At 39.0% G+C, this 16,268-nt stretch overlaps 1 protein-coding gene across 5 annotated transcripts in view; it reads left to right on the forward strand.

The window, feature by feature from the left end:
- Grik1 (glutamate ionotropic receptor kainate type subunit 1) overlaps positions 1 to 16,268 on the forward strand; it is a 394,986-nt gene that overhangs the window by 267,024 nt on the left and 111,694 nt on the right. The gene's annotated exons all lie outside the window — the stretch shown is intronic.

Consider the following 16,268-nt stretch of genomic DNA (forward strand, 5'->3'; position numbering starts at 1 on the left):
TAATGAACTACAGGGCTTAGGTTAGTTTAGGTAGGTGTTCAGTTGTACATGTGTTCTTCTTTATATATTGTGGGGTCTATGGGGCCTGCCAACAGATGAGAAGAGTAGCATTTCAAGGTGATTTAAATATCTCTTTTCTTCATGTTTCTTGAAAAGAAGGAACCAGGTATCATTTACACAGTGCCTGACTTGTCCTAAATACATTCCTCTTGGCAAAAGCTCTTTTCTCAAACAGGCAGGATTCCAAATACAATAAAAAGGGGTAAAAAAATGAGAGTCCCAGGAAAGATGGTTTTCTTTTCTAATGTGTTATAGACAATGAACTGCTATGCTTTAATCTCCACAGGCAACATGGATGGAAAGAATCAATTATCAAATCCCATATAGACGAAAGATGGTGTTGATGTTCAGAATAATCAAAACAATAACACAGTAGTAAGGTTTGAGCACTTTGTTTTATTTTCAAGAAATAAAATTTTAGGGCTGGGGATTTAGCTCAGTGGTTCTGGTGCCTGCCTCGCAAGCGCAAGATCCCGAGTTTGATCCCCGGTACGAAAAAAACAAAAAGAAATAAAATTTGACATTAGAAAAAGATGAAGCATGGAGTGATTTTCACTCCAGGGATTTGTGGTAATGCCTGGAGACATTTCTGGTTGTTATATTTGGGATTAGGGCACTCTACCAACAACCAGTGCATAGTAGCCAGAGAACCTGCTAAACACCTGATAGTGTATGTCTAGTCAGAAGTTTAAAACAGAAACAGTAATAAAAGATTGAGAAATTCAACTTGGAATAAAGTCAGAAAAAAATAGCCAGGTAATATCTGTGTGGCCTGCTGGGCAACTCTTCATATTTAAGTAGTTATTGTTGCATAAGCCAACATTCTTATCTAAAGAAATGAAATCTATTACAACTCCTTAGCTTTCCAAGTCTGAGCTTGGCATTCCTTTGGTTGGAGATGGACAGTCATTTTATACTTAGACCAGAACCACCCCACAAACCCAGAACTGTGGTTTCCTCAGTCACTAGGACAGCCTTCTTTGGGTAATCATCTGGCCTAATCCTCCAGCCCTCTCTCCATACTTCCAGAGCACCTCTCTGTACTCACTGAGTCCAGAATTAAAGTTTTAATTGCATTGGAAATGCACAATCAACAGAGTTGATCAGATATCTCTATTATCCACTGGATGATTATGTGAAAAAATCCATTTCCAATCTGGTAGAGTGTAGACACGGTTTGAGTGCGTTTGTTAAAATTTCAGGTACTGGAAGCTGGGTCCTTGGAGGGGTGGTTTTGAGGTAGTGGAAAGTGTAAGAGGTAGTGCGGAATGGAAGGTGGTTAGGTCATTGGAAATGCCTCCCCTAGGAAAGGTTAATGGAGTACTTCTTAAGAATCCGGTTACATAATTCCTACAAGACTGAGGTTTTCAGATCTGACCCCAGAATCTCCCTGGCTTCCCCCCTCACAGTGTGGTCTCTTCCCTTACATGGTCCTAGTATTGTAAAGTCACCTGCTGCTATGTCCTCACCAGTGGTCAAACGGGGCTGCCCCGTCCTAGACTTGCAGTCCCCAAAACTGTAAGCTCTTCTTTTAAAGCACCCCTACCTTGGGGTTTTTGTTATAGCAACAGAAAAACAAACTAACACATAGTCATAGAACATTTCAAGTTGCAGTTGAAAGCAGTTACAGGTATCACCATATCTAATGCTCTCACTTTGCAAGAGGCAAAAGGATTTTCCCAGACTCACCCAGCCAGTGCTTTCTCTACCCATGAGATGTTGACCCTCCAGTTAGGTAGAAGAGCTTCTGTTATTTACTTCTAGATTATAATTCCATTAACAAAATTTTAGATATTATGATTATCTCCCAGGAAAGAATGATGTCAACAAGTAAAGAATTTTAAAGGTAAATAAATAAAAGCAGCACAGCCCTTTATCTTACGGGTTCATTTGAGAATTTTAAGGCAGTTCATTAAACCATGTAGTTGAGTGAGGATCAGCCCTGAGAAGAACATTCAGATTTTATCTATGGCCCTCAAAATGCTCAGAAGCATCCCTTCCCAGGAGCCTGTTGCTACAGGGGCTGGGGACTTGTGTTACACTGGAGAGAATAATTTGTTAGTGAGACTTCTTTGTCTTCTCTATTTGACTCACACAACTGGCCTCATCACTCCCAAAAGGCAGGCCTAGATTTAGCAAGAGAAATGCATGGTGGGCGTGGGGAAAGGGTTCTAGGCTTTCCACTCTATTGTTATAAATGTGAACATAACATTCCTTAGATAGAAGTAGCTCTTTCCTAGTACCTAGGGATTACATCACTCAGAGGACAATTAAAACAAAAACAAAACCTTTCAGAGAAGCTCTCCCAAGAACAATCTGGTAGGGGTAGGAGGAGTGGGGTTAGTTCAGCTTTTCATTTGCCATTTACACCAACATTTTTCTCTCCATCTTCTGTCATATATTTTATCCTATGCTTACTTTTTCTAAATATTTCAGTGGTAAGATCATCTGTGAGGCCTGATAAAAGGGTCAAGACAGACTGCTTATCTAGTGTTTGTTTAGACTGACAATCTACAGGTACTTTGGAGGGAAGAGCCATGCAAAAGTCTGCCTCAGGAAACTCCTACTGTATCAAATGTGAATGTGTAATTGCTTTTTTAAAATCATTGCAGAGGACCCAGATTGGCTATTTGGACCTCTAGAAGCTGTTGTACCTGCAAACGCACACTGCAAGATTTTCTGTTCTGGTCCAAAAGAAATCCAAGTATTCAGTGTGATTTCATTTGTCCTGCTCCATTAGTTCAGGGCACCAACCTGTAGAAAGAGAGAAAGAACTTGCCTGCAAGTGTGCCCTAAATAATTGTCTCAGGAGGCTGAGGACTTAGGAGTCGTGAGACCTGATTCTGGTCACCAGTCAATCAACTTTCCTGCTCATAGAAAGGAAAGAAAGGAGATAACCTCTCCGACTAAGAGCCTTAGCAGATGCAATAACAGTGGTTGGCATAGTACACCATCACAGCATGCAATCTCAATCTCTGAGCAAGTTCCATATGCTTGTTTCAGAATGGATGGAACTGAAGCTCACACACTGTATTACTCATTTTTCTTTACCTGGGACAAATACCTGACATACACAACTTCAAGAATAAAAGAGTCACTTTGACTCAGTTTCAGAGGTTTCAGTCCATGGTTGCTTGGGTTCAGGGCAGAAATGGCATGGTAGAATGGCATGGTTGAGGAAAGCTGTTTACCTCTCGGCAGCCAGGGAGCAAAGAGATAAAGAAAGAACTAAAGAGAGAGAAGGGGCTGGGGACAAAAAGTTTAACTTCTTTGTGATCTACTTCAATCAGACCCTACCTCTGGGCAGTCTATTCAGCTTTGAAGCCATCAATGCATGGATCCATTGATGAGGTTAGATCTCCCATGATCTAATTACCTTCTAAGAGCCTCACCTCTGAACACATGTGCCTTAGTAGGACAGTTTTGATTCAAACCAGAACACGCCGGGTAAGTGGCTCATCCAAGGTCTTTCTGAGGCGCTGTCCTGTGGACTCCTAGCTCTCTGATCTCAAAGCTCAGGCTCTCACTTTCCCACGAAGAGCCCTCGATCAGAATGGACACCCATTCTAAAGGAGGCTGCGAGAAGAGTCTGAAAGACCCATACCCACTTGCTGCTGGTCTCCTTTAGATGAGATTGATATTAATAGCTTTTATATTTTGTGTCTAAAAACCACTGCTAAGAATATTTTCTCTGCCAGGTCAACTTGGCTTTCTCTTCATGCACATTTCCCATCGTGGACCTGCACTTTCATCACACTTTGCCACTTTTCAATGATTCTTGAGAAAAAAAAGAAATTAAATGCACTTTAAAGAAGATATTTGACATTTATCTAAAAGCAAAAAAAAGTGGAGAAAAAGTCTATAGTTATTCTTGGGCATGCTAATCACTCTGGCAAAGTAATTATTTCCATTCATATTGAACAAGTGCTATATGATGAGAATCTGAGAAGTTATTTCCCCAAAATTGGTTTGAAATTCAAATGTCAAGACTTGATTAGGCTACAGAGGAGCAGGGCTATCATTTGCACAAACTGTCTTCATAAATTTCAATAGTTGGAGAGTTGTACTGACAACCAGCAGGTCCCACGGTCTCCTCTTTCCTTCCCATCCCACCCGCAGCAGGTGCCCTGATGTGCACACGACACTCTGCTGCCCTTCAGCTGCCTGTGCGTTGGAAACTCCACTCTTCCTCATGCTCATGTCCCCACGCCCCACGGTTCTCCCACCAGCCCTGCGTTTGCAGCCCATCAGCCAGGCAGTCTCCTCCACACTGAGTGCTACTCCGCTCTGGCAGTGACTGATGGGAGACGAGCTTAAAGCATGCAGCAAAGAGTAGTAAGATTCTACATCTGGGACTCTCAACTTGCGTTTAGCGTGGTGCTGGGTGCTAGGAAACCATCCCATTCAACTGACACAATAGCCCTTGATATATTCAAAACTTGAAGCTTGGATATAATAATAATTTAATCTACTATGTACTGAGCAGGCTCTTAATTCAAAATACCAGGGCTTCATGACCTGACGCCCACCCCCCTATCTGGTCCATCTCCAGCCTCTGCTGCTTCACTTCAGGTGTGTCCTACCTGGCCACAAAGCGCAGCTCCCATTCCCACATCACAGCCCCTGCACCTGTAGTCGCTAAAGCTTGGAGCATCATTCTACCCCCAAATTCCCCTCACCTAAATCTTTGTGTTTGTCTCTGGAGAAACAAAAGAGGAACACATTTTTATTCACTGTGTCTCCAAACTCAACTTAGTTTTCTTCGTAACTATAATTATGTCTATAATTAAGACATTTATTCCTGTGTTACCCATATTCTCTATTAAATGGTAAGTTCCAAGAGGATAGATCTTTCCCTGTCTTTTGTCTGATATCCCTGGCACCTACTATGGTACATTACTTGACACTTCATGAGTCCTCCACAAAGCTCTGTTGAATGAGTAACTGAAAGTTTTAGCCAAAATCTGCGCTGGAGGCTTTAAATAAATAATCTCCAAAGTCTCTTTCCTTCCAACCCACTCAGGATGCTGTACCATCAACTGTGCCAAGCACGTTTGGGCAAGTTGTTCCTCCGTGCCTCAGTTTCCTCAAAAGAAAAACTTTACTCAACTCTGGAAGTCCTATACTATTAAGAAGCTGTAATGCATTTCAGCCTATGACAGCACACCTGAAAACAAATTTGGCTGTGACCAAGCAAATCGTTATTTCCAGCACGGTAGCCTGCATGCTAATGGTTCTCTGGCCAAGATTGAAGGGCCACCGTGGTGCTCCATCCACCAGGGGAGCTGCATTGGGGCTCGGCCAATTTTCTGTGCTGGAAAGCAGCCAGTGGGTGCACATGAACACACTGTTTCCAACTCAGAGACCCTGTTCCATCGTTTACATGAACAAATGCATCAAAAGAGAGTCTTTTTCCTCACAACATTTGAGACAGCAAGTATTAAACCAGAACTGAGCCATTAGTCTCCATAAAACGTTTAATATGAACATATTTTGTAAAATCATACTGCATTTTCTCCTATCAACATTCACATGCTCTTGCTTTTTTTTCTTTTCTTTTCTTTTGTTCTCTTTCAATTAACACAGAAACAAGGCCAGGGAGAAAATGTATTTTTTAATGCCTGGCTTCCCTTGGCTAGGAAACGCAATGGTAATACTGATTAATCAGGCAATTTTGTGTATTGATTCCTTCCTCACATATGTTGTGCCCTCTGTATGGAAAGAGAGCATGCAGAGGTGATTTTAAGGGTCGCACATTGGGCCCACAGGATGAGTCTCATCAGTCTTCATCTCCCAGGATGGAAAACATCAAATCAAACACGGTTACTTTGTATGCTAAGAGGTCACAAAACTGTGTGTACTATGTCAAATTTTGTAAGTTTGTCTTTTAATCTCTCCTAGGCCAAATATGGCTACTTTTTAGGAAACAGATATTGCATGCCAGGCACTGTGCTGAACAGGTTAATCATGCATGTAATTATTATGAGAAAATTCTCTATTCAAGAAAGTGGCAGAACTCAGAAAAATTTTATGACTTCCCCAAATTACACAGCTGGTAAAGAGCAGGGTTGAGATTTAAAACTTGTCTCAAGATTTAAGACGAAAAAATATATCATATTCTGTCATTGCTATATGGAAGGTACCAACTTATTCTTGTAGTAATAGAACCCAAAGGATATTTTAGTTAGGCCTCTACTTCCTACATGCAGTTTTGTTTCATTCTCAAACATTCAACCATCTCTGGATTTACTTAAGGTCTGAAGAAATGCTGTTTAGGTCAACAGCTCCATGTCCAAGTAGAGAATGTGGTAGAGACATACAAGAAAACTTTGCTCTTTCATTTAGCATTTATTTGCTGAGCAGTAATTGAAGGTGACTGTCTTAGTCACTTTCTCACCATTGAGACAAAATACCCAAGAACCACAACTTAAAGGAGAGTGGTTTATTTTGGCTCGTGGCTTTCAGAGGATTCCATCCATAGCTGGATAGCTCCAAGACAGGGAAGCCATGGGGCAAATCTAGCAGAGAGTGTAGGAAGGAGCCAGAAGGGGAGATGAACTCTTCTAGGTCACCCTCCTGTGAATCACTTCTTATAACCAGGCCCTACTCCCCAGTAAAACATTTAACAATGGATTTAGTACATTAATCCACTGATGGATATAGCTATCATGATCCAATCACCTTCTAAAACTCCAGCCTCTGAATGCATGTATTTTTGAGGGAAGCAGTCTTGATCTAAACCGTAACAGTGACAGAGACACAATGGTGAAAATAGCAACAACAAAACCCAAATGTCTGCCCCCTAAAAGCTAAAAGAGACCATGAAAATGAACAAGAGCATAGCTGTTCAATGCCTGTAGACTCTTCTGAACCCATGAAATTACTTTCTAAGCTAGTAAGAGACGGTGAGTAGATTCTTAGACTGAAAGTTGGAAAATCCTGTTGCAAATTCTGCCCTTTCCCTGATTCAACCTAATAACTACTATTTATTTGGTATTTACCCTGTGTCAGAATGTGCTATGCATTTGACTAGAATGATCTCTTTTATCTACTCAAAATATCCCATGTTACAGATGAGAAGGATGAGACTCCAGCTCATACACTTAATGTTAGAGCTAAAATCTGAAACCAGGCTGTGACACTGTCATCGCCTGAGTTGCTCAGATCCTCTGATTCTACTGTGATCTGATTCTGCTGATCCTGCTTCAACTAAATCACCTCATCTGAAATAGGATCATTGGATTCAAACCTTACCAGAAATCCCTTCAGCTCTGAGCTTCCCTCCATACCCATAATTGAGTCCTCTTACTAATGTCTAGAATAAAGAGCTTGCATATTGCCTTGTACTTACTAGGCTGCCACAGAAATGGGGGATTAATTAAATGGTGTAGTCTTTTTTAAAGTTCCTCAAGTCCTTTGATAGTCTTTGAGCCTGCTAATTGATAAGTTCATTATGTTGGATAAATCCTGACAGTGTAATAATGATGGATATCAATTTACACTAACTGGATGATAATTTGTAGTATATTATACAGTTATTTTAGCAACACATTCTCATCCTAATTATGTCTCTCTCAGGCTGATATAAAATCTATTTACAGTCCCTGAGCATTTAGTTAGTTCTAGTTATAAAGAGTAGTTCATAGATATGATTCTGTTATTTAAATACATACAAGAATTAATTGACCTTTATAGAAAACCAACAATTTACCAAAGATGTGTGCAATTTTTCCATATCTTTAGTGTATAGGATGCTCACTTGAGAATTCTCAAAACCATCAAAAAGTAGATTTAGAAAAAGACTAAAGTGTGTTTCAACTGAAATTGGGAATCACCTTGAAGTGTTTCCCATATGCCTCAGGAATGCTTTAATGTTTAATTCCAGGCACATTAAAATTTGGCTTTAATAGAAAATAGGGAAAAACCATCCTGATACTAGAAGCAGGGATACTTTGAAATAATCAGAAACAGAATCTGGAGGTGTGGCCTTGGTATACACTTTAATCTGTAGTAGACACCACGCTCTCCAGCTTTATTTAAAATTGTGGAGGTCAACATGCCTCTGACTGTGCCTTCGTGGCAGAGAAGGGGTCCAGAACATTGATCAGATTTTCCTAAAAAAGTCCTACAGACCAAAGAAGGAAAAAATAGTTCCAATAGGTTAATCATATCCACTTCTTCAGTGCTTCATAAATGCAAGATTTTTCCACAAAGATCATTCCTCCATACTGTCCTTATGACTGTTAGCCAAATCCTCTCTGGTACCTAGCCTATGTTCTCATTTCACCATTTATTTAGCTAACATTTGGGGGGAGATTCATATGTGTCAGAGGGGCAAATGATACCATTAAGATACCATTAAGAACTTCAGTGTATTGGAGGAGGTTTCATTTATTAAAGGACATAGTGATTTGCTGTTTTCCACTTCATAAAATGAGAATGTAATAGTTCATTCCTCATATCATTGTGAGAAACAAAATGTGGTGATGTTTATAAAGCACTAAGACCAGCACTGATGCATAGAACATTCAACATTCTGTAGACTACCATTATATTGTTGGAGCTATTATATCCAGGCAGAGCACTGGAGTGAATCAGGGCTTCCTGACCCTAACTATGCCTCACTGCATCGTTTCCTAGACTGTATCACCACAGTGGTTTCCAAAGCTCTTACAGCAGGCTATAGCAAGTCTTCATATCTGATAAAGGTCATGTCACATGATATGAAATCTCCATGCCAGACTTAATACCTTCCATCTTCCTCTTCACACTCCCCCCAACCAACCAGTTTCTTCTCCTCTGAACCCTTACTTGGTGACTAAAAATATAGAAATATCATAGTTACTCAAGCCAGAAAATTTAGAAATCTAGAAATCTCTCTCTCTCACTCTCTCTTTCTCAACTGTTGGATGGATATTCTATCCTCTGAATATGCTTCGGATTTGGATTTCGAGTTCATCTCCTTTTCACCAGTTCTCTTATCAACTTCTTTCTGTGCCAGCACAATTGACCTCTCTGTCACAAGTCCCCTTTCTACCCGTTTTCCCATCCAGACTTCATGTAGCCTCAAAAACTGTGTTAGTAAAATTTCTGACTTTATCTCCCCCGCTTATTTTTGAAATCCTCAAGTGCTGCCTCAATTCCAGGCATCGCTTTAAGAATAAAGAACACATTGCTTAGCACCCCGCACAGAGTCCTCCACATCTTGGATCCACTAACAAAACATCTAGCACACAAAAATATCTATTAATCTATTACATTATCTCACCCGCAAAAAGAAAATACATTACTTTTTTTCTGCAGTGCTGGGAATCAAACTGAGAGCCACTAACAAACTAAGCAACCACTCTACCACTGACCTACAGCCACAGTCTCTAACTTAATGAAAGATGAATAAGATGAATCCATTATGAAGATTAAAGTTCTTCCCAATAACTCTAAAGGTATTTAAAAATCACAGCAGAGCTGGATCTAATTAGCTTTAGCATCTCAAGAGATGTAATAGAAACTAATCCCTACAGCAGGAGAAGTGAGTGAGACACCACAGTACCTGGAGCACATCCCAGGGAGAATGTTTCACAACCCCATCCAGCACCCTGGACACAAAGATACCTCAAAGTAGACTGGTGACTCAAGTGCACTTGACTTGATGGGTGTGTCCCTTAGGGTAAAGCTCAAACTCCTGTGGTTCTAATTTTACCTTCACCAAACAACCAGATACTTTTATTTGGGTTCTTGAAGTCCACAATTTCTTTGTACAAATGCTACTTTTTATACCATCTTTGCCTACTATTATCAATTAATAAATACAGAGCTCAGAGCCCAAGACTGAAATCCTGTCTGGATTGAAATACTATAACTTTATCCCTCAAATCTCTAGATTGAGGAAAACACTTCCTTTCCAATTTTTTTCCTTAGATTCTTTTATTGGTACATTTTAGGTATACAATACATTTGCATTTATCATTGGGTACTTGTACCTTTATATGATATATCTTGGTTCTTATTTTTTTCCCATTTTCTGTCCTCCCTTCACCCCCACCACCCTTCCCTATTTACAAAGACTTTGTTTCCATTTTTTTCCTTTTCTCATAATTTTTCCTTTCCCTTCTTTCCTTTCCCCTACCCCTCCCACTTCCCCTATCCCTCCCACTTCCCCTACCGCTTTGGAACTTTTCTTCCTATTTCAAACTATCAATTTATTTTAATCATTATTTTCCTTCCAATTTTATGGAAAGAATCTGTTACTGTTATGAACATGTAACATTCAGCAAATAGCGCTTGTGACCATTATTATTGTGGCATTAAAATAGGAGTTTGGCTAATATAAATGAATTGTTCTCAGTTCTAGACGTATATAACTATCATTTGGAGATGATCTCACAAATATCAATGCCTAGAATGCACCCCAGACCAGATAAGTTAGATTATTTAAGGATGGGACTCAGGTTTCAATATGTTTTTACAGTTCCTTGCTGATTCTAATACACAAAGAAACACTGATACAGTCATTTTCTATGCCTCATAGTTTTCAGAAAATCAAACTGGAAATTACCCAGGAAGCTAAAGATCAGGTTCTAGATTTAGGCAGTCTTTACTGAGCTATAGATATTTCACGAGCTCAGAAAGACCACTATTTAATGGCTGTACCCCTATCTGTCCCCCAAAAGAATACCTTTAGACCAACTTGAGGTATAGTTGTTTTGGGGGGTTTTTTTTGGTTTTTTTGATAATGGGGATCGAACTCAGGTTCTTGCACTTGCACAGCAGGCAGAGAAACCACTGAGCTAAATCCCCAGCCAGGGTATAGTTTTTATTACTGCTGTTATGAAAGAAACTTATTGCAAAAAGATTATACTCTGTGTAACATATTATTTCCAGCTTCTAGATTTTCTTCAATATTTTGCTTTTAAAACTTTTTTTTTCCCACTATGCTTTTCCTTGCTTCTGATCTTTCCACCAATTTCCCCCGGAAGTTGCAGGGTGTTTTTGTTGTTTTTTTTTTTACATTCATGTAATCTCTCAAATATTTCACACTCTCTATTTGCCAGATTGCCTATATCACTCTGCTATGGAAAATCTTTTTTCCTCCCTCTGTTATCAACAGTCGCTACTCCTAAAATAGCACAATCGAATCTGTTATGCACCCGAATGATACAATCTAGTTCTTCTAATAGTATCATCTGAAGATAAACTAAACCTCCCTGTTTTCCACTGCATTTCTGAATATCAATTAGTATCACTTCGCCTCTTCTCAGACCACATCTCTGGAGAGAAAAGCTTACAAAGAAGTTATGACTGAAAGACACTCTCAAATAGTACAGTGATTCTCACCACTTCTTTGTGGAAGACCCTTTGACTTTCTGTGGCTTAATGTGGGGGCAGGAGGAAATAGGTGGGTTTTTAAGTGCTAAAGCCCTGTCTTCAAGTGAAAAGGAAATCCCCAGAGTCTCTTTATGTTAACTGTATCTTTGTACACATACGTGGTTAATATGTACAGGTGAAGGGTGCGAAATGGAGAAATGTGTCAACCTTGAACAACAAGGAAAGTAATTTTTCCTCTTGATTCATGAATTTGATGATAATATACTAAAGTTGTGTATTCTCTTGCACCATAATCATGGAAAGATGTGAAAATGGAGTGCATTGTTTTCCTATGGATACCGCAGCAAATTATCACAAATAGAGTGCCTTAAAATCATAAAAATGTGTCATGTTTTAGTTCTGGAAGGCAGAAATCTAAGATAAAGATACTGGCAGGGGTACTTTTCTTCTGGAGGCTTGGGAAAGATACCAATTTCTTGCCTTTGCAACCTTATTTCTTGGCTTGGGCCTGCACATTGCCTTCCCTCTTCTCCTGTTTTCAGTTTGGCATCTCATTCTCTGCCTACTGACCCCTTTGCTTCCTCTTATAAAGAGCCTTATGATTACATTGGGTCCACCTAGATAATTCCGGGCAATCACCATACCTCAAAATCTTTCATCTAATCACAACTGCAAAGTCTCTTGTGCCATGTAATCCAACCTATTATCATGTCCTGCAGTTAGGATGTAAACATCTTAAGGGGCCCATTATTCAGTGTACATTATAAAGAAATGGATTTTTTCAATGTCTCGAGTTTTTTTGGGGGGGGGTTAATCCTAGTTTCTATACAATCTACTGTTCCTTTAGAGACATAAATTTATTCAATATGGAATAATTTTTGACAATAAAGATGTACTCAAAGACCTACTTATACTTAGCTTCTTCTACTGATGATCGATATTAAAAATTGTATGGCCAAAGAAGCACCCTATTGAGCAGATTGTGTGAGTGCAGTCACATACACCACAGCTGGCAAATGAAGAAAGAACTATACCCTGGAGCTAAAAATTTCACCTTAAAATTACTGCTCTCAGACTTGAAATAATTCAGCTGGTGTCCTGGACATTCTTATGCTGAATGAACTTATTTCTATCTTGAGGTTAAACTATTATTTTAGCCACATTGCATGTTGTGCACTTGGAAGTTATTCACTTGAAATTATTGACTAGAAACCATGTCTTATGGTTTAGAATTTATCCTCATATTGAGAAGGCTATAAAAGGAGCAATAGACTTCAGGTTAGTCAACATAAACTTTTAAGACACCAATTTTTCAATGGAAAAAGCCATACTAAAAGCCCATATAAATATTACAAGGACACCTCAAAATTGCCCTGGAAAACTCCAGGTTCAATTTTGAGTTTTGCTACTATAATAGCAGCATAATGCCAATTATTTCTGGCATGTGGAGTGCTCCCAACAATGGGTGCTGAGAATTTGTGGGGGGGAATTCTTTTCCTGCTGTTTCCATAGCACTGCCTTGCTTTCTAGGAAATGATCAGGTTGAGCTATCACACGTGCTTTGGAAGATGCTTGGCTATGTTGATGAAATATTTTGGTGGAAAGACTTTCCAGCTATCTCCTAGGTGGATTCTGCAGCCAACACAGGCATTAGAAGCTATGACCTCTGTCTTGGTTATCTTTACCTAGACCCCAGTGAGAATTTGCAAACCAAAATTGCTGCTTCTCAGGCTGTATGTGACAAACTATCCATCAAAATAGATGACGGACATAGAGGCCATTGTCCAGAACCGCAAGACAAGACCAAGGAGTCTCAGTGCTAAAGTGTGAACAAGGTTTGTGAGGATTGCAGGAACTTCAGATAGCAGCACAGACTAATGTGGGATCGCCTTTATTAATACACAATAACTGTCCCAGGGGATGTAGATACCAGTAAGATCATTAGAATTGTCCTTTCCAGAGCCAATCGGCATTGAGTTTTAAATTTGCGTTCTGCAGATCCACTCTCACTACAAGTAAAAGAAAGCAATAATTATTTTCTAGTCAGTGAAGCAAAGAGTGGCATTTTCCTGCTCAGTAGCATAATAGAAAGAAAGCCTTAGGTACAAACCACACTTCTCCTGGTTGAATTAAGGATTTTCTTCCCTAGGTAGAATGGAATGTTGTGTGTACAGGACTTTACATCTTTTGGTATTGTTCTCTTTTGTGTTCTTATGTTTGATTCTGCCATAATACAGAGTAAAATTTACTATGAGTGGTGATCTTTGGGGTCAGAGGCAAAAAAAAAAAAAAAAGTTTTTGTTGGAAATCTTTGTTCTTGTACTAACCTAACCCATTTACACCAGATCCTCTTCTTATGGAAGAGGAAATTATTCAGCTTGTTGAAACAAGCTGAATATTTCTTTATTTATTTGTAGTATTTTTATTCCATAAAGAACTGGAACAGCCTACCAAAAAACGCACTTGAAACCAAGTGATAAATTTTTTTTAAAGGGATATGGAGTTGGCACAAAGGGAGAAGTTACATTAGAGAAACCTAAGGCTGGATAACATTAGTCCACACAGAAGATACACTCGATGTTCCCGAGTACTTGGTAATGGAAAACCCATAAATCTCACCCTAACCTTTGTAGCAATCAAAGCAAAGTTGTAAACGAGATCACTTACATGACTCCTGGTATGTACAAAACAGAAAAATGTCCACATGCAGAAGAACAGCTTGTTCCAGCACTGATGATCACAATATCATATTCCAGGACAGCAAAGCGGTGAATGTCACATCTTTCTCACTTGGCCCACTAGAACCCACACAGGCCCCAAATACTCACAGAAGGCCACGAAATATATTTCATCATGTGCCCTGTGACTTGCAAAATTGACAATCAATACTAATGATATCCACACAAGGGATCTTCCAAATTCAGTAACAGTAGATACAAAGCACCCTCCCTATTTTAAATACATAATGTTATCGAAAAGACTGGGGTTTTTACTGTCTATCAATCTAAATAATGATCAGCCATCAAAAAATTATTTCAGAATAACAATCCTATTAGGCAACTAGCGTTATTAGAAGAGCATATTCGTGAAAGCAATTAAGGGGAATATGCTGTCTATTACGAAGTGTGTGGGTAGCCATATTTATTACATAGTAGAGGGTGTGGAACATGGCATGTTTTGTGCCATGAAAAGTGATTTAAATAGTGCCAGAAATATTTCCTAACAATACTGTCCAGGTAAAGAATATCCCCTGCCTCTGATGACCCTGCTTAGTCAGTTCAGTGCACAAACACTGTAGTGGAATTCAAAGAGAGTAGTCTCAGGAAAAAGTCAGCTTTGCAAAGAACTATTAGAAAACTCTCCATATCATGATTGTAAGTTTTTTTTATTTTTAGAACTAACATTTATTCTGATGTGACATTTTCTTAATCCCTTAATGACTTTTAGTGGAAATACCAACACACAGAGAAAGTCATAATGTGAATGCAATACATTCATTTATAAAATATGCTGCTATTAGAAGACAGGGTTGTGGATCTCTGCAGCTTACACAACACTGTAATGCCAATTTTAAAAGCACCGTTTTCCTGCTCCTGGCTTCATAGTTCTTATCTAGAAGTTTTTCATTCACCTCAACCTAGGGTGTCCACAAAGTTGACAGGAAAATGATCAATGGCTGTACTTGTTTCTTGATTTCTATTGCTAGGAAAATCAAGGGAGAACCAGGATGCACTGATCCAAGCGACTACTATGAAAGAGAACAAAAATTTTTCTGGGATAGCAAATAAAAATAGTATCTGGAAGGCTCTTTCTGTAATAAAAGCAAGCCCTTCGGCTACTTATTCTCTGAATTTTCATATCTCATTTCAAACACTGAATAAGAGGAATATCAAATGAATATTTGCCTCCAGGAATTATAAAAATAATAATAAAAATAATGAGTTAAATGTCTGGGTTTTTTTTTAAGTGCTTACACTCTCAACAAGGAATAGAAGGTTTCCATAATGAAGTTTAAAAAGAAAATCATCTACATGAAAGCTGTAAACGTGGATGCCTTTGTATTTCGTTTTTAAATCCAGAAACACTATTTTAAACCTTAGTGTCTGTCTCTATAACTTAATATAAAACTTAAGTAGCTTCCTTTCAAAGGGTAGTCATCTAGGCTGCAAACACACTCTCTAATGACCAAAGTGAAAAATTGGATTCCTTAATGACCCTAGCTGACCAGCTGTATATGCGTGAGTGATAGAAGACCAGCTAACAAGACCTTACCATGCATGGCTTTAAATGTTATTGATGATCCTAAAGCAAGTCTACTTTTTAAAAATCCTTTTGTGCACCTGGTCTCGTTATCATCATAGGAGTGATTTACATGCTATTGGCTCATGATTCATAGTGAGAGTTTGTCATCACTTGTCTTCCCTTCATGACATGACAATTTCAACAAATATTCTTCTGGCTTCCATGTGATCAGAGATGATGTTAGGTGTCTGATTAGTGTTCATGCTTTGTTCTTTGCTGTTACTGAGTGCCCTCTTCATTCCTTGTTTTCATGTGAAATCATTCTAGTTTGCATATTTTAGGTACTTTCTAGGATCTCTGATAACTTCTGTTGCCACTGTCCCAGATATTTCAAATACATTTCTTCAGTCTAAGTTCCAAAAGTCTCTGTTCTTTAATGCATATGACAGTGCTTTTCAATTATTACAGGCTCCTCTCACAGAAATTCCAGTACAGAATATCTTTGTAAAGACACCTAAGAACATCTGATTCAAAAACTTCCAAGGGGCGGGGATTTAGCTCAGTGGTTCTGCTGCCTGCCTTGTAATCATAAGGTCCTGAGTTCGATTCCTGGTACAAAAAAAAAGAGGAACTTTGTGAAA

The sequence above is a fragment of the Heterocephalus glaber genome, unplaced genomic scaffold (assembly GCF_053883595.1).
Source record: "Heterocephalus glaber isolate CG9 unplaced genomic scaffold, H.glaber_assembly_v1.0 deba00000122, whole genome shotgun sequence".
NCBI classification, from domain to species: Eukaryota; Metazoa; Chordata; class Mammalia; order Rodentia; family Bathyergidae; genus Heterocephalus; species Heterocephalus glaber.